General features: G+C 29.3%; 3 protein-coding genes across 6 annotated transcripts in view; 1 reads left to right on the top strand and 2 right to left on the bottom strand.

Moving 5' to 3' along the window:
* The window catches only part of LOC144849172 (uncharacterized), a 137840-nt gene that overhangs the window by 14587 nt on the left and 106576 nt on the right, over positions 1-16677 (bottom strand). The gene's annotated exons all lie outside the window — the stretch shown is intronic.
* Positions 1-16677, bottom strand: part of LOC144849222 (soma ferritin-like) — a 144065-nt gene that overhangs the window by 36928 nt on the left and 90460 nt on the right. The gene's annotated exons all lie outside the window — the stretch shown is intronic.
* Positions 1-16677, top strand: part of LOC144849185 (cleavage and polyadenylation specificity factor subunit 6-like) — a 158421-nt gene that overhangs the window by 54668 nt on the left and 87076 nt on the right. The window lies entirely within an intron of this gene.

Genomic DNA, 16677 nt, shown 5'->3' with positions numbered 1-16677 from the left:
ACTGTACAACACTATACTCATAGCTGGCATACAGTATATTGCGATAATAAGAAACTAATAATAATAATAATATTTTCCAGCCCGTTCTTTTATGAATGGATTGATAATTAATGATGTGGTGCTGTGGGATCCCTCAGATTTCACTATCTATCTTACAAATATTTCATTTTAGTTTTTTTAATAACAGTATAAACCACTTGTACTTCAGAAAGATTTAAATTTGTTTTTTTCAAATTTATCAAAAAAGTAAGTTTAACTTGTTTAGTTTTTTGTTTCATTTTGTTATTTCTCATGCACTAATTAAAACTAGTACTAACCTGTATGATTTTACTTGGTGTAAATATACAAAGTATGGCATGCATCTAAATATGTTTAATTTATTTATATAAAACTTATTAATACACAAAATTCAAAAGTATTTATTATATTCCATGTGGGAGAACCTAAATAATGTTTATTTTTAATTAATTTGTCCAGAAAAAATTCAAATAAAATATTATACTATTGGTAGAATAACAGTGAAAGCCAAATAGGCAGACTTGGCGGCGACTTCACTATCAATTGTGAGTGTTTTTAATGCTTATTTCATAGTATTGATTGACGATTGGCTACTAACAGTACAGGTATGTAAAGAAACACAGCAAGGCATGTCACATACATCTAATCTTAAGAAAATAATACATTCATGATTAAGATCTGAAGCTCATGTCAGACAGGGTAAACATTAAAACAGACGAAGCATTATACAGTTCTTATGTGTGCAGTTTACTCAGCTAATAACACACCTTTATGTTCCTTGGGAATCCTGAATGCATTTTAACCTTGAATAAGGTTTTTTTTTTTAAATAAGAGTGATAAATTTGGCTTGCCAGATTATATAGACATTATGTTAGAATTTTAATGGCAATCTTAACATAATATTGAAGGCATTATTAGCATAGTAAACTGTTGTACCACAATCACCAATTATTATTGTGAATGAAACATAGACATGCTTAGGCCATGTTCACATTTACAGTATATCCACTCACTATACTTAATCTCCTATTATAAAACTAAATTTTTGAAAATATTATTTGGTAAATGTATGTAAATTAGTTTAAGCGATAATGTAATAAAAAGGAAGGAAAATAATTGTTTTAATTAAAATATTTGATTGACTCAATGATGACATGGTAAATGAATAGACAATTGTCATCATTTCTTTCTCTTATAATCCAAATCATTTTAGTTTTAAGCCCTTTAGGACAATCGGCAGATTATTATTAAGCGCTAAATAAATATAACAACATTAACTGTACATTACTATCAATGGATAACATTCTGAAGTGGGTTTAACAAACTGTAAAACATCCGGTAAATACTGTACCACCCACTGCTGTACCTCTAGAGGAACTATAGTATTTCCTGGTCTATGATCATGTAATCAAATAAAATATATATTCAAAATTCTTCCTTTCGTACCATCACCGTCATACTTATATACCGCAGACCAAGATTTCTTCTGTTTAGTTAAGTGTAAAATTTAACATAAACTATCTTTGATAGGTTAGTAGGATAGGCTCCAGTGGCAGATGCGGATATATGAAATACCGGAGGCGGTACAGATGAAAGGACCAAGTTCTTTGTCAAACCCTTTTTCGACAATGAGGCCAAAAAAAATAAAAAATCAGAAAAGACAATAACTCAAATTAATTAATGAGACCTGTTTTAAAATCTCAAAATGAAAGAGGATGCCTAAGGATGAACGATGACAATATTGTGTCCTCTGGCTCAATTTCTGTTATTACTTTTAGCACTACACTACAGTGTACACATAAATATGCATAATCTATTCCGCCTCAATTTATCTCAAAACTGTTCACCGATTGGAACTCTAGTATTATACCTCTACTCTTTGAATGAATGACCTAAATGTTCTTAGAAATGTCAAATACACCATGTGCATTTACAGTGTGACATAAGTCCACATCATATGATATACAGAACTCATAAACATAAATTGTAATAAATAAAAAATAAATCACATAAAAATATATTATGCTGTATGTCAGAGCATGTAAGTGGATTCCAGTCATATGATTTAGAAAACACTGCATTTACAATCGAGATGGAGATGTACATTTTCGCAATCTTATTAAACACGCCTATTTAATAAAATATTAATTAATTTTTTAAAGAGCAGAAACATGACCTTAAGATTGTCTGTCCTTGTTATGTAGGTGTTGAAAATTACTCAGCATACTCCCATGTCAGTTTATGCCTCATAAAATTCAATCTCAGCTGCTACTCAACTATTGGTTGAACAGGAATTTACCAAAGGAATATCATATTTCTGATATACTTGGCCTACACTTCAAATGGCACCAAGCCCTTAAATCTTATAAAGACAGTAAGGTTGATTCATAAGGGCAATGACCAGTAAACTTGTGACTTCACAAAGACACATTGATCATTATATCATAAGGTATACAGTACTTCTGTTTGAAAGAAATAAACTTGTTTAAATAGTTTTTTAAAGTTATCTTTATTTTTTAGCAGTAGAAATAAAAAAAATAGTTAAAACCGTTCAGGCAATTACTGGTTGGAACGATACAGTAGTTAATATAAAAACTAAATATGTCCACTCATTTACTTTGAGAATTCCACTTAAACTAGTCATTTATCAAGTTAGTTCTCTACGTTTTATGTCTAAAATAAAACACACACTATTTTAGTGTTAATGAATTAATCCCCAAACCAGGAAATAATAACTACACAGTAGACATGCTTCTTTCCCTCCCATATCACGGCCCAAAACACCCAAAAATAATTTTTTTTTTAAATAAGGAAGCATATATCTATATATACACATATATTTTTAAAATTTGCAATATAGAATCTGTAAAAATTAAAGTTGTCACGTAGAGTAATCTGAAAAAACAAATATTAATCTGACATTACTTTTCAAATCAATTTTACTAACTGCGATACCTGTACTACTGAAGATTCTTTAAAATGATCAATAGATGGAAACGTCAAATTCTCTAAATGGGTTCTGTCTCTTATTTTAGGTTACACTCATTCTCGTTATCTGCTGTGTAGCATTTAGAAAATCATGAAAAATAAAGATTAATAAAATCAGACTTTGAATGGGCCTTTTGGGTTTTAATGAAGTTAGAAAAAAAACAAACAAAAACAATGATTTCACTTATAAAGACAAAATATACAGTTAAAAACTCATTGTCTGATATTTTTTTTGGCTTTAAATTAGTTTTTTCAGGTAAATACTTTTTTTTGCCAATCCAATTTTTGGTCAAAGTGAATATTACTAAATGTGACATTAAAAAAATAGCATATTCAACAAAAAATATTTCTTCATAATATAAATCATAGAGACAATACATCTTTATATATGCTACAGTAAAAGATTGTTTAATTTCAAATATGATTCAGGGGATGGGCAAAATGGACAAACAAGGGCGGGATAAATGTCTATTGTGAGAGGATTCATACCTACCTTGGGCTATAGCTTTTGAAGGATATACTGTACATTAAATAATGAATTGTAAGGGTATTGTAAGCCCTGACAAGCTGAGGTATTTTACCTCCATATTTTGAATAATGGCATGATGAAAAATAGCAATATTATTTAATTACTATAATAAATGCTGCAATGTCACACTTTATTACTTTCAATGCCAGTATATATTACAAATCAACTTTTAAGCTAAAAATAAGACATATTTTATTAAACAGTATACAATTTAAAAAATGATATCTAAATTGTAATGTATTTTAATAAGGACAAACAATACAGTTTTATATAAAAATAGTGCCAATCATACAGTTAATATTGCTTTTTATTATAGTTTTTATTATATTTTGATTTATGATATATCTGTTTTTCCATCTTTTAAAGTTTTATTATTTTACACATTAATGTTTATTTCAGTATTACTATTATAGTCTATGAGTATGACTGCTTTACAGTTTGGTAAACATTATACAGTACTGTAATCTTATACAAAAAATACACTAAAAGACATTTTGATCATCCGATGTTACTAATGACAATTGTAACATTGTCGTGAGTATGACAGTTTGACATTTGTTTGGCAATCTTTCCTTTAAAAAATCTCTGGATAAACTAGACATGTAACTCGTCACTTTGACGAGTTTGGTTTTCCGCCGCGCAAGTGGTGCAACATGAACGTGTAACGACGTACCTTACCGTACCGAACATTAAGGGGATAGGTTGAGGACAAAAGGAAGTGTCCACGTTGGCATTATGACCTGAACTGAAGAATATGATATGTTTTTATTGCTGAATTCTGTTATTTTGATTCATATATAGTATACACAGTATAATCTGTATCCATATCACATACAGTGTAGAATAGGTGAAATTACGGGACCCGCTATTTATTGCAATTTTTAACATGGCGACGGCATCAAAATGAAATACAAAGATAGCAATTTCGGAAGGATATTATCTCAGCAACAACGTATTAGCGTGTAGAAAAAATTTGAATACGTGAAATATTGATGCGCGCTCTTTTAAATGTAATGAATTATGACGCAAAAGATGAAAATACGACCTTTTTTATTTAACTGGCCATATGATGACGTCACAACATCCGATTGGCAACATTTTTACATAGTTTCGTATCTACAATCCAATAGCTTCCAGAAAAAGTTTTAATCGTGATTATCACATTTTATTCTTACGAGCTATAACAGATTAAAATTTACTGTAAAGATGAAATTAATGCCACACGTGATTTAAATTTTTAGGCATGATGACGTCAAAAAAATTAAAATATTTTTAACTCCTGCGAAAGATAGTTGATTGACCTAGACAATATCAAAATCGGGGTGAAAATGGAAAACGGATAAGTGGAGATGCGCTCTATTCAATGTGGCGAGCTATGACGAAAGATACAAAAATCCTAAATTTTATATTCGCGTGGCCATACGATGACGTCACAATGTCCGGTTAGCCATATTAATACCTGATACGATATCTACAACTCATCTACTTCCAGAATATGCCATCCACAAAAAGTTGACCGTCTAGTTTAGAAATTACGACTGTTTAAAAAAAGGCATATTTTAAACGAATTTTTTAACCTTTTCATAAAAAACGCGCGCAAATTGTCCAATTCGACGTGCTCGTATGACGTATCTTTAAGTCGAAATTGTTTAAAATTTGGTAAAATTACTGGAAAAGGCTGGAAAAACATAAATCACGCGAAAAAAATACGTTTTCAATGCTACGTGCGCACCGCACACGTAAAAATGTGCGCACGCGTGGGAATTTTTGACATGCTTAAAACGACATGAAACGCGTAGAAAGTTGATTATAAATTAATTTTGCGCATTTTGAAATTTTAAATGCGCGTGCGCGCGTAACTTTGTGTAAAACACGCAATTTTTTTTCCACAGAAAGTTAGCGCATGATATAAATTAAACTTTTGCAAAGTTTCAAGTTGAAATGTTATTTGGTTGTCGAGCTATGTTAAATACGAGAAAATCGTTAAATCGCGCGTACGTCACGTTGCGCAATTGTAAGCATCATGAAAAGCTTCGCTTGACGACGTTACATAAATGTCAAAATGTCAACATAGTTAAAAAAATGTTATGTTTGCAAGTTTTAGAGAAAAGCGTTACACAAAAATCATACAGAAAGAAAGAAGATGAAAAAAAAAAAGATGATGATGATGATGATGATGATTTCGTACAATCACAAGAGGTTTTCCTGCAACTTCGTTGCGGAAAACCAATTACGTTACATATCCTAAGAAATGAAAATAAAAAACAAGAAACTTACCTTGTTAATATCACCATGTTTGTTAATCCTTAAATTATTTGTTAAAGAATCAGATTCACTGATTCTACGACGTAATTTACTATCTTTATTTAACATGCTAACAGCTATCATTGTTATAATTGCATGACCTGCCTCCCATCACATCCAAACTCTAACTAAAAAGCTCAGCAATTACATCTGACTGTATATACACACACTCACTGTAAGCAATCCATCAAGATAAGTTCAAGGACAACCCACTAATAAATATTCATTAGAAGCTGTGTATACAAACCATCACAGCATGTACCATTTTTAATGAATATTCATAACAGTTGTAATGCTCCAATGAGCAGCTCTCAATATAAGAGTATTTTTCCCTTATGAATATTTATTTAAATTTGAAAATTTGATTAAAAATGGGAACACTGTGATGTCTCCATGAATTGTCCAAGGAAGTAATTCTAGTGTTTGTTTAAGTGATTAAATGGCATATTAAATAATTTAATGAGATTCTAATAGATTTTAATGGTAATTATGATTTCAATGGAGACTCATTGTCCAGTCTAGTACAAAATCAGAACGATTTATATTAGTAGTTTACAAATCTGTGAAAAATATCGATCATTAATCATTTTTATTTCAACGAGATTGAGTAAATAAATTTTTAAAAATCAATAAATTTGCCATAATGTGAAAAGGCAGAGAAATTTAAAATCATTAATAAAAAACAAATAAAGATAAAGAAAAATACTGATGAACAGAAATATTGTTTATGCTTGAACGTTAAATTGAACTAAATGTAAATACACCAGGATATATTGACAGAGATAGAAGCTGTACTAGTACTAGTATTGTAAGCAGTATGTACATACGTCATACGAGATCAACAAAATATACGGAGGACTACATAAGTTGTTTTTGACAACATTAAGTTTTGTTATTGAATAAATATGCACCAAACTAATGTGTTTGTAATCGGGTAAAAGTTGATAGTGGGCATGTCATCCATATAATTCAGCTTAATATGTGTGTCAAGATAGTAAAGAGGATTGTTGTCTTTTCTATCCAAATCTTTTAAGTTGATTTATATTTTACACTAGATAGTGTACAAACAACACAACTGAAGATTTACTGTACACTCAGTGGTGACTTATAAATAGTTAAATGAAAGACTGAGCTTACTACTACTATGTTATATCTTTTTTTACTGATTTTCCAGAAATTTATGGGGTAGGTTGGTCCCCAGTTAGATTTGTAAAACGAATAAAACGAAAATGATAATATCAAAATGGTTATTTATATACTATATACACTACATGTAGGGTAAATAATTAATTCAAAAAAACTGTTGCTTAATATTTATTTACAGAATAAGACCAAATGTTATGTACTAAGAATAGAGTAAATACGGGTCAGACTTGCATTCAGCTGTCTTTACTTTTTCACATGAAATTACTCTGTCTCAGTAAAAAATGGAATTTATAATTCTCTGGGGGCTATTTTGTGGCAATTGCTATATGGTTTGCAGCCAATAGTGTACATCTGTTAAAGTTTTCATGTTATATTCAAAAGAAATTGGCATATTTTAGGCCAGACTGTGTCAAAAGACCACCATGATAATTACAGTCTTTTATGAGACACATTTCCAGTTCCAGCATGGTTCTCAAATTTAACAGACATTAGTATGTCCGTCTTTCTAGTATAAGTATACAGTAATTGCAATCTAAGAACAGAATGTACGTCATGTGATATGGTTAGCACCCAATGTTACCTGCTTACTGACTAAACTTTGACTTTCATTTTTAGTTTCATGCTAGAGGAACTTGCAGATATAGAATGCAGTGGAACCGCATTAAAGAAAAATAAACCTTATTATTAACAGCAATATATTATGGTGACACTTTCACATGGAATGAATGAGGAGAAACACTAATGCAAATCCCTATTCAGGGGACATCCCTATTATATTAAGGCAACACTTTGTTGGATAAGGTTTTAATTAACTGTATGTTCTTCCACATGCAGAGAAATAATCTGGACCCCCCCCCCCCCCCCCCCCCTTCCCCATTCAAGGGACATTCCTATTATGGGAACACTACAATACTTATTACTAAATATACTGTACTTGTTAGTTTAACAAACTTATAGTTTTGAACAAACTCTTTTTACATGACATTGATACAGTGTGTACTATGAATCCTATTTGCTGAATTGTATATTCTTTGTTCGGAATTGAAATTAATACAGGATTGAATATGAAATACATGATTGGTCCTGAATAGGTTCATTATATAAGAAATATGACGTAAAGACAGAACTTATAAAGACTAAATGACAAAGCTTACAATAACATGTCATTGTCATGCTTCAGCTAAAAGAATGAATTATCCATTTACAGATAATTTAATTCAAATAACGTTGCTTCTATTTTATTAACACATATTTCTATTTTACTTTGAGTAATATAGTTAAAAGTGTAATTCAAAAAATAATATATTATGGTCAACAGTTTATCTGGACCCATGTAAAACAATAATTAAAAATACAAACAATTGTTGTACCATTGTCCAGTTACTTACTACTACTACTTATTATTATTTGTACCACAAAAGTGAAATACAATCAAAACTAAATTTTGAATAAGGAAATGATAAACTTTCTGCACGTTTCGGTCACTTTGAGCATCTTGATGATGAATGTATTAAAATCTATAAGTTATACATATTAATGCTTTTTTCACTTTTTTACTACATACTGTACAAAAGAGGAGATAAGAGGACACATGAAATGAAGGAAAATGTGAAGAGGGATTAAATAGAGGAAAGAAAAGACACGGAAGATATCAAATGGCAGGGACAACACTATGAATGGGAAAGAATCAATATTAAAACAGTTTGTTATAATGAGTAGGTCTAGCAATATTTTCAAAACCAAATTTAAATGTTTTGCTTTTATATATGTTATACTTTTTAATGCATACCGTTCTGAATATCAATAATAGGCCTATTTTTTTTGTCAAATAAGTATTACATGAAGAAGGAATAAAAACATTTATCATGAAAATATCGAGGGTAAACTTACATGATCTGCGTCCAACATTGGAAGCATCAATTTTCCAGAAGGATCAGAATGAATGCGAAGATAATTCCGATAATTTCCAGGCATAGGTAAAATATTTCCACTGTTATTAGATGAACATTTAGAAAAACTAGATTGATGTAGGAGCAGAGGGTACATAAAATACATTGTACAGAGAACTTAAAAATTGTGTTGGTTACCCATTGCCCTGTGACATCAAAGTATAGCTCAAACTCAAAGTACTCCTACAGAAAGTTCATGCATGCTTCAATGATTTTCATGAATATTCAGTAGGTTTAAAAATCAAAGTAAAATCTTTTCTGCTGTTGTTATTAACAAAGTATCTATGAATGGAGGAATTCAGTTTGGCTTTAATTGTATGGAGTGTTCCTAAGGGTCCTAATGGGGTGTTGTATAGAAATCATTGTCATTCGTCAGATGACGTCATAATACAACAAGGCTTTTCAAGCAAATCCTGAAACGGTTTCAATATCACGATTGCGAGTATTAGATAATTAGTGGGCGGAAACGAAGAATAGCGTATATATCAATGTTATTGTGTAGGCATGTCATATGACCTATGATGACATACCGATATCACATTCTTTAATCATTACTATAATAATCACACTGGCAAAACTGTAATTTAATCAAATTGTATTATTAAATCGACTAAAATAAAATCATTATAATTCAAAATAATCTTACATGAAGGAAATTATTTTATGATATTAAACAAAAAACAAGTTTCATTAAAGGATGTTAATGTTCCTCATTGCTTCTAGATTTTAAAATCAATTATGTGAAATACTATATTTATCTTCTGTTTTGTTTTGTATTGCTTTTTCTTTCTGTTTCTTTTATCTAGGCCTAACAAAAGGTTTCATTTAGGGGATTCTTCCTTTACAATTACATGGAAATATTTTGTTACCACAGGAGTTATTAATTTTATATAAAAATCCAAAAATAATTTGCAGAATCAATTTTAAATTTGTCCACAAAACTGATATTTATACATATTTCATATATTTTATTTACACAATAAATATTAGAAATCAATGGAAGTAATAAATAAAATGTATCATGTCTATAGAGATTAAAAATAAGTCCCTGTGGTCTTTAGGTCTTGATCCAGGAAAACAAAAACACAACACAATATTATAATTATTAAAACATAAATATATGACAAAAAGTAAAGCTACAATCTTTTTATTTTTGGAGAATTTCCATTAATTTTCAACCACAAAACTTCCTTCCGTTTTGAATAAATCCCACTAAATTACCAGGAATAACTATGTCCTGTTCATTGACTACCAAGTACTTACAAATCCCTTCCTTCTCTACTATCTCAATACAAATGTGTCATTATATCGTTAGTGCTTAATCTCAGTTACTTTTAGTTTGGAACTTTTGGAACAATTTTGCAACACTTCTTTTGAGGATTAAAAAAAAAACTATGCCAGTGGCCTTGAATAAATCTACTCTGTAATATATCAACTACAATTAAGAATGCTATCTGAATTCAATGACCTAATGAATAGAACTTGTGACTATAGAAGAACCTTGACTTTCAACAAAATCATAGAAATTTAGGTGAAAGATTAAATCAATTTACGTAAAATTTAGTTATTTTTGGATCTTTTTATAAACATTCTGGATTCATTAGTTTTAAATTACTATATACAACCTAAAGAAACCTCTTGCAAAAATTCATGTATAACATTAGGATCAAAATAATAATTCTAGATAATAAAATTCAATGAAAAGATGAGCATTGAAATGAAGGAGCCTTTTAACTTTCTTATATTGTATCGTCTAAATTGCAAATGAATTTAGGAAACAATGTTTATTAAAAGAGACAACTTTAAAAACTGCCCTGAGAGAGCTGTTAATGGTCGAGTTATATCATACAAACTTCATGTTCATTAAATGGTAATAATTATAGGTAAAACAATGTAGAAATAAATTCTCCCAGGTAAATAAACAAAGATAAAACAGTGAGTAGACTTATAGCTATTCATTTATGAAGTAACTCGTTTAATTAATTATTTAAAATCCTTAATAAACCTATCCACTTCAATACAATGTACTCAGACATACTGTATATAAAAAAGAATTTTGATTTTATTGATGATTTCAAGAACTACCAAGAATTCTATAGAAACATGACAATAAAGGTCTTGACCTATTGAAAACAAGGAAAACAAACAACACTTTATCAAGGATTTGACAGAAATAATCAGCCAATCAGGTACATTCTTTCTAGTGATAGTAACTGGGTAGCCTTGTGCCATACTAGGATATTTCAAGTAAGTTTGTAATGTAAGGGTCTGTTTCTGCTGTATAATGCTGAATAACCGTTAATTTCGAAATGAATTAAAAAATATTATTTTAATATCGACCACATTTGTGCTAAATTTAAACTCAAAATGTGTTATTTAGTAGGTGATCGTTGATAAAAATAAAGGAAGATTGGCAACATTTTATTTTAACAAGTTTTCTTGTTTCTGCCACCAAGAAATTGGAAATTTCCACACGGTTATTAATTTTTTTTTTTAGCAGAGAAAATAATACCACATGTTGCTTAATATGCCTCAAATACATACAATAATATTTTGACTTATTATAACAATATTTATTTTTTAACAATTGAAAAACAAATACATACTATTTTAAAAACTAGATTATTAAAGTCAATCCCAAAAATTTTAGTCATGAGTTTAAAGTTTATAATAATACATATTCTAGAAAGGTGAGTGGATAAATTTTGACTAATCACAAATTATTAACACTTCATTGACAAATCTATTGGTGCACAATAAAGAAAACAAAGTTGTGCATAACTTTCTAATTGTGTGACCATTGTGATTCAATTATAACAAGTGATTGGGATGACTATCATACTTAAGATGATTCATTGAGTTCATTTTTAAAGACTTTGTGAAAACTTTGAAATACCATCATACACAGTCATTCTGTTGTGATGGCTTGCATGAACAGTCATCAAATACCAATAACTCAAATCAAGAAACAAGCAATTTATACAATAATATTATAAGTATAATTCTTATAAATTTAGAAGAAACTTATCAATTTTGCAATACATGGAATAATATTAACACATTGTGAGATTGAAATAGGGAAAACAAAAATTGTTTCTTTCTGGAAAAATACAGATAAAACTACAAGCAAAACACATATCAATCATGCAATTGAAACAAGTCACTGATCACACACAGAAAAACTAGGATACGCATTTCCGCAGATTTGCATGTATTTTTTCATCTTATGTTTGACAAACAATGTTGATTGTGCAATATCGTCACAATTTATACTGTGAGTGTGAAGGTGAATTGAACAATTTAAAGGAAGACTAAAAGCTAAGAGGTGATTTGAAATCTTATCGTTTAGGCACTACAGTAAGCAGCTCTAAGTTAAGCGGTACTTAAAGCAAACAACATTTGCAAACATATATTTCATCAAATCTAAGTGATATATTTCATAAAAGAGGGATGTAATTCATCAATTCAAGATAAGCTTTATAAAATATATCTAGGACATTGTAGACATACAATGTGGTAGCCTATGTGTGTAAACATGAACGTACAGTAGACGTTACATGAGACCCAACAAAATAGAACTTAATGTGCTCAATTTTAGTTCTCTACCGGCCAAACTTCTATCAAAAATCCTTTTTTCTGGATCCAAAAGTGTCTGCTTTTGGGAAATTAAACCGTATTGAGATTCTATAGGAATCCGAAAAACAGCATAAAATACAGGACATATGGAAATGATAACATTAATAACTTCTGAAAGTGTAAAAGAAACAAAATGTCGACAGAAGTTGTCTAAAAAGTTATAGTTGACTCCAGTACACTTCAAAGAAAAGTTAATTTTTACCTACCAATAGTCATGGTATATTATATCCAAGAGTACTTATATTGTTGTAATTCCCAAAACAAGCTATTCCCTCAAATGGTGCACCATCTAGCTAGCTTCCATACCTATTATTGTGCCAACCTGATCAACTTTTTCTTGCAACTGTTTAAGTTGTGACGTAAATGGTTACGTAAATGCGATGGTACTAAGACGTCATGGCCATTATATGCTGACCATTATTATAAAATCCTATCGTACAGGTATTAAAATAACTGACCTTTATTATACCAATAACTATTCTTGACGTAAGTTTCATTCTTTCAAAATATATTTAACTGGTCATGTATAATTTTCAATTTTGGTTACTTTTTGGCCAAATTGTATTATATAAAGTCATGGTCAATAGTGATGGATGTTTTAAAATCCAAACATATATTAATATTTTGACCAATAAAATAATAAATATATGCACCGATGAAGGGCTAGTGTAGCTCTGCTAACTTTTCTGGCTGTTTTACTTTATGGTTTATTTATTTATTTATCCAGTTCCAAATAGAACTGATCATTCAGGGTTTTGATTTAGCTTTTCGCTTTTTTTGTGTATCTCCATTGAGATCCAGCCACTGATAACCACAGCATTGTCATTTTTTCAGTAATTTGCCTTTGGATATATAAATATATAACTTATAAAACTTATAAAATTTATAACTAAATAAATCTACTGTATCTTGTCAAATGTGGAATGAACTGGCTGTACCCGTCCTCCTTTTGCCCTCTATAAAGGTCAAACAGGACAAAATGGCTCCTAGGAAACATTTTTATGAGGATGACCACATACTGAATATATACATAATTGAAATCTTTTAAAAAATAAAATAGTAATCCATTAATATTGAAGACACTAACTCACAATATTTCCAAATGCTAGAAAACGTATTTAAGTCCAAAAGTGAAGTAAAACTATAAAAATCCCATGAAACATATAACAAGCATGCACTATCAATGGGCACACACACAATTAATATAATTATTAAAATTGTCCCGATAAAAAAATAATTAAGTTTATAGTATATTGGCTATTTTGCCAACATTCTAAAATAGGGATACTGGTACTTGCTTTATAAACATTGTATGTTTTTTTTTAGTAACTGTATAATGATTTATTTTAAATCACATTTGTATGAAATGTTTAAAAAAATAACCATTTAAAACAAATTTTAAATACTGCTAAAATGTGTTCGATTCGGAACATAAACTTAATTTTAAATTGATATGGCCTTCCTCTACCAAGTTGAACATAAAAACACACCTTATAGGAAGTAATCTCTTCAGGTATACTCATTATAAGTGTATTATTATTATTAATAATAAATACCATAAACAGTTGGCAAGTACAATAAAGCAAAACAAAAAGGAAACAAAATAAGGGGGAAAACTAAATAAAAGGGAAGAAAGGGGAAAATAAGTTAATTATTGAGAAACACTTTTGATTTTGTTTAAAAGCAAAAATATTGAAAATCTGATTTACTACAAGTAGTATACATTATCTGGATTTCATCCAGTATTATTATTCAGTATTTAGGTACTTAAAAGAATGCACGAATTAATAATAAATTAGAAAAAAAAAAAATCGAAAAAAAGGGGAAAATATATTTGTTTCCCTATTAACAATTTGATTTAATTATAATAGATATAATAGTGTGTTTGTGATGCCTTACTGTAATTACAGTACTTCCTGATTAATATAGGTCTTATGTTTTATGCAATTTTAGAGTAAAACAACTTGAAAACATGCAACAATGACGTCAAATTGCTTGATAATTTTGTACAGCAAAAATCAGTATGCTGACTTGGAAACAACAGCTTAAAATCCAATTTGCATGACGCTGATGACATCATTCTCAGTGATTCAGGAACTAAGGGTAATTTTAGTACCAAGTTGTTATGAGTGTAATACCAAATTTATCGTATATGTGTTGAGCAATTTAATTGGAATCAACATAGTCTGACATCACAGCATTATTTTTACAATACTTTTTATAATTAATCATGATATAGTTAACGTCATCCACTGATCATTTTGCTTGTAGCATGTTTACTAGCGTCATACTCGACAACGAATAATTAAAAAAGCAAGTTGTTAATACAACAACTCAAGCTTCTTATTAACTTTTTTAATGACTTATCTATGGTGTATACTACAAATGTTTTAAATTCATAGAAATATGTAACAGAATCCTAATTTGTTATTAAAGACAAGTGACATTCAAGATGCATCATATTACATATTTGATTACTGTATTAATTATGTTAGTAGTATCAATAGATTATACTAGGTAGTGGCATTTAAAAAACACAAAATCTGTATTAATTGCACACAAATAACTTTTTCCATCATTAAAATTCTTGATGTTAGGAATAAAGGAGAGGCAGATGAGCCTAACATGTTCACTGGATTTACTATGCTTAGTTTCTTATTCTTGTTTGATTAGCCATGCCGTCATTTACTGAAGTTGACATATACTGTATATATATTTTAGCAACAATATAATGAAATGAAGTTTAATTAAACATGCACCTATTTTTTTAAATTCCACTTTCTTCTCATAATTTTCTTTAGCGCTATCTCTTAAAATAATACATATCATCAATAGAGGAAGTTAATTTTTGAGTTCAAGAAAACTCATCCATTGCAAAAAAGAAAAAAAGTACAAAAAAAAAAAATATACATTTACTTTTCACACTAAACTGTATATACTGTATAATTATAAGTCTCATTTAAAAAGTCTTTAGAATTGCTCAAAAGATTAACATCATTATCTATATGTTCATTAATAATTAATGATGGATCAATGCTAAATTAATGTAACAAAAGGTTGACACATTTGTTAATTGTGTAGTAGGCCTATGTAGCCCAATTAGTCTGCAGCCATAATGTAGGTAATCATTCTCAACAAATAAACTTGTCTTGAATACAAATGATCAAATATTGAATATTGGTATTGCAGTACGTCAGAAATGACATATCACACAGTACATTGGCAGAAGTTGCATATCATATAAAGGTCATGGTTTTATAGTCAGCCACTCAAGTGCTAAATTTTGTCCTGCGCAAAAGAAAGTTCATGTTTAATCTTTGTTCATCTTTATGGATGATGAAAAATGAAAACATGCCGATATTTTCATTTTTTCTGTACATCACAAAACATAACTTTCCATAATGTTAACGTACAGACCTAACATTAACACTAATTAGGCTGCGACATACTCATACAGTACATGTTAACCTTGGGTTGGTGTAACATGCTTGTGTATGCAATTAAAATCTGGTGAAAAAAATGAAAGTTTACTAAAATTCTGCATTAACATTTTGTATTTCTTCTTGCCTAACTTTTAACTTTTGAGTGTCTGATTTGCGGAATTACTGAATTTTACTGTGCCCAAAGAGCTATACATTAAAGATGTACCTGTATTGTCTCCCAAAAACGAAAAAAAGAAAAATGAAATTTAATAAAATCAGACTTTTAATAGGCCATTTTGCAGTTTAAAAACAATTTATCATTTCACTTATAAAAAGAAAAAATAAATGGTTAATTTTAACCAAAAACTCATTGTTTGACAGACAATTTAATTAATTTTTTGCTTTAAATTACATTATATTCAGGTAAATAATTTTGTTTCCATCCAGTTTTTGGTCAAAGTGAATAACTATTATGCGACATTAAAATGACATATTCAACAAAAAGTTTTGGGGGAGACAATATATCTTTAAGTGACCTATACAAATTTTTTTTTTAAACTTTTAAAATATTTTTAGCAACAATGACTTAGCGCTCAATAAACTGTTTATTTCAAAAAATATAATTTTCAAGCCAACTGCATTTCTGCTCAATTTCCCAAAAATTTCAGTAACCCAAAATGCAATG

Source organism: Antedon bifida, chromosome 7 (assembly GCF_963402885.1).
Source record: "Antedon bifida chromosome 7, ecAntBifi1.1, whole genome shotgun sequence".
Classification (NCBI taxonomy): Eukaryota; Metazoa; Echinodermata; class Crinoidea; order Comatulida; family Antedonidae; genus Antedon; species Antedon bifida.
Note: the sequence above shows the minus strand (reverse complement) of the source record. Positions and strands in the feature narration are given on the sequence as shown.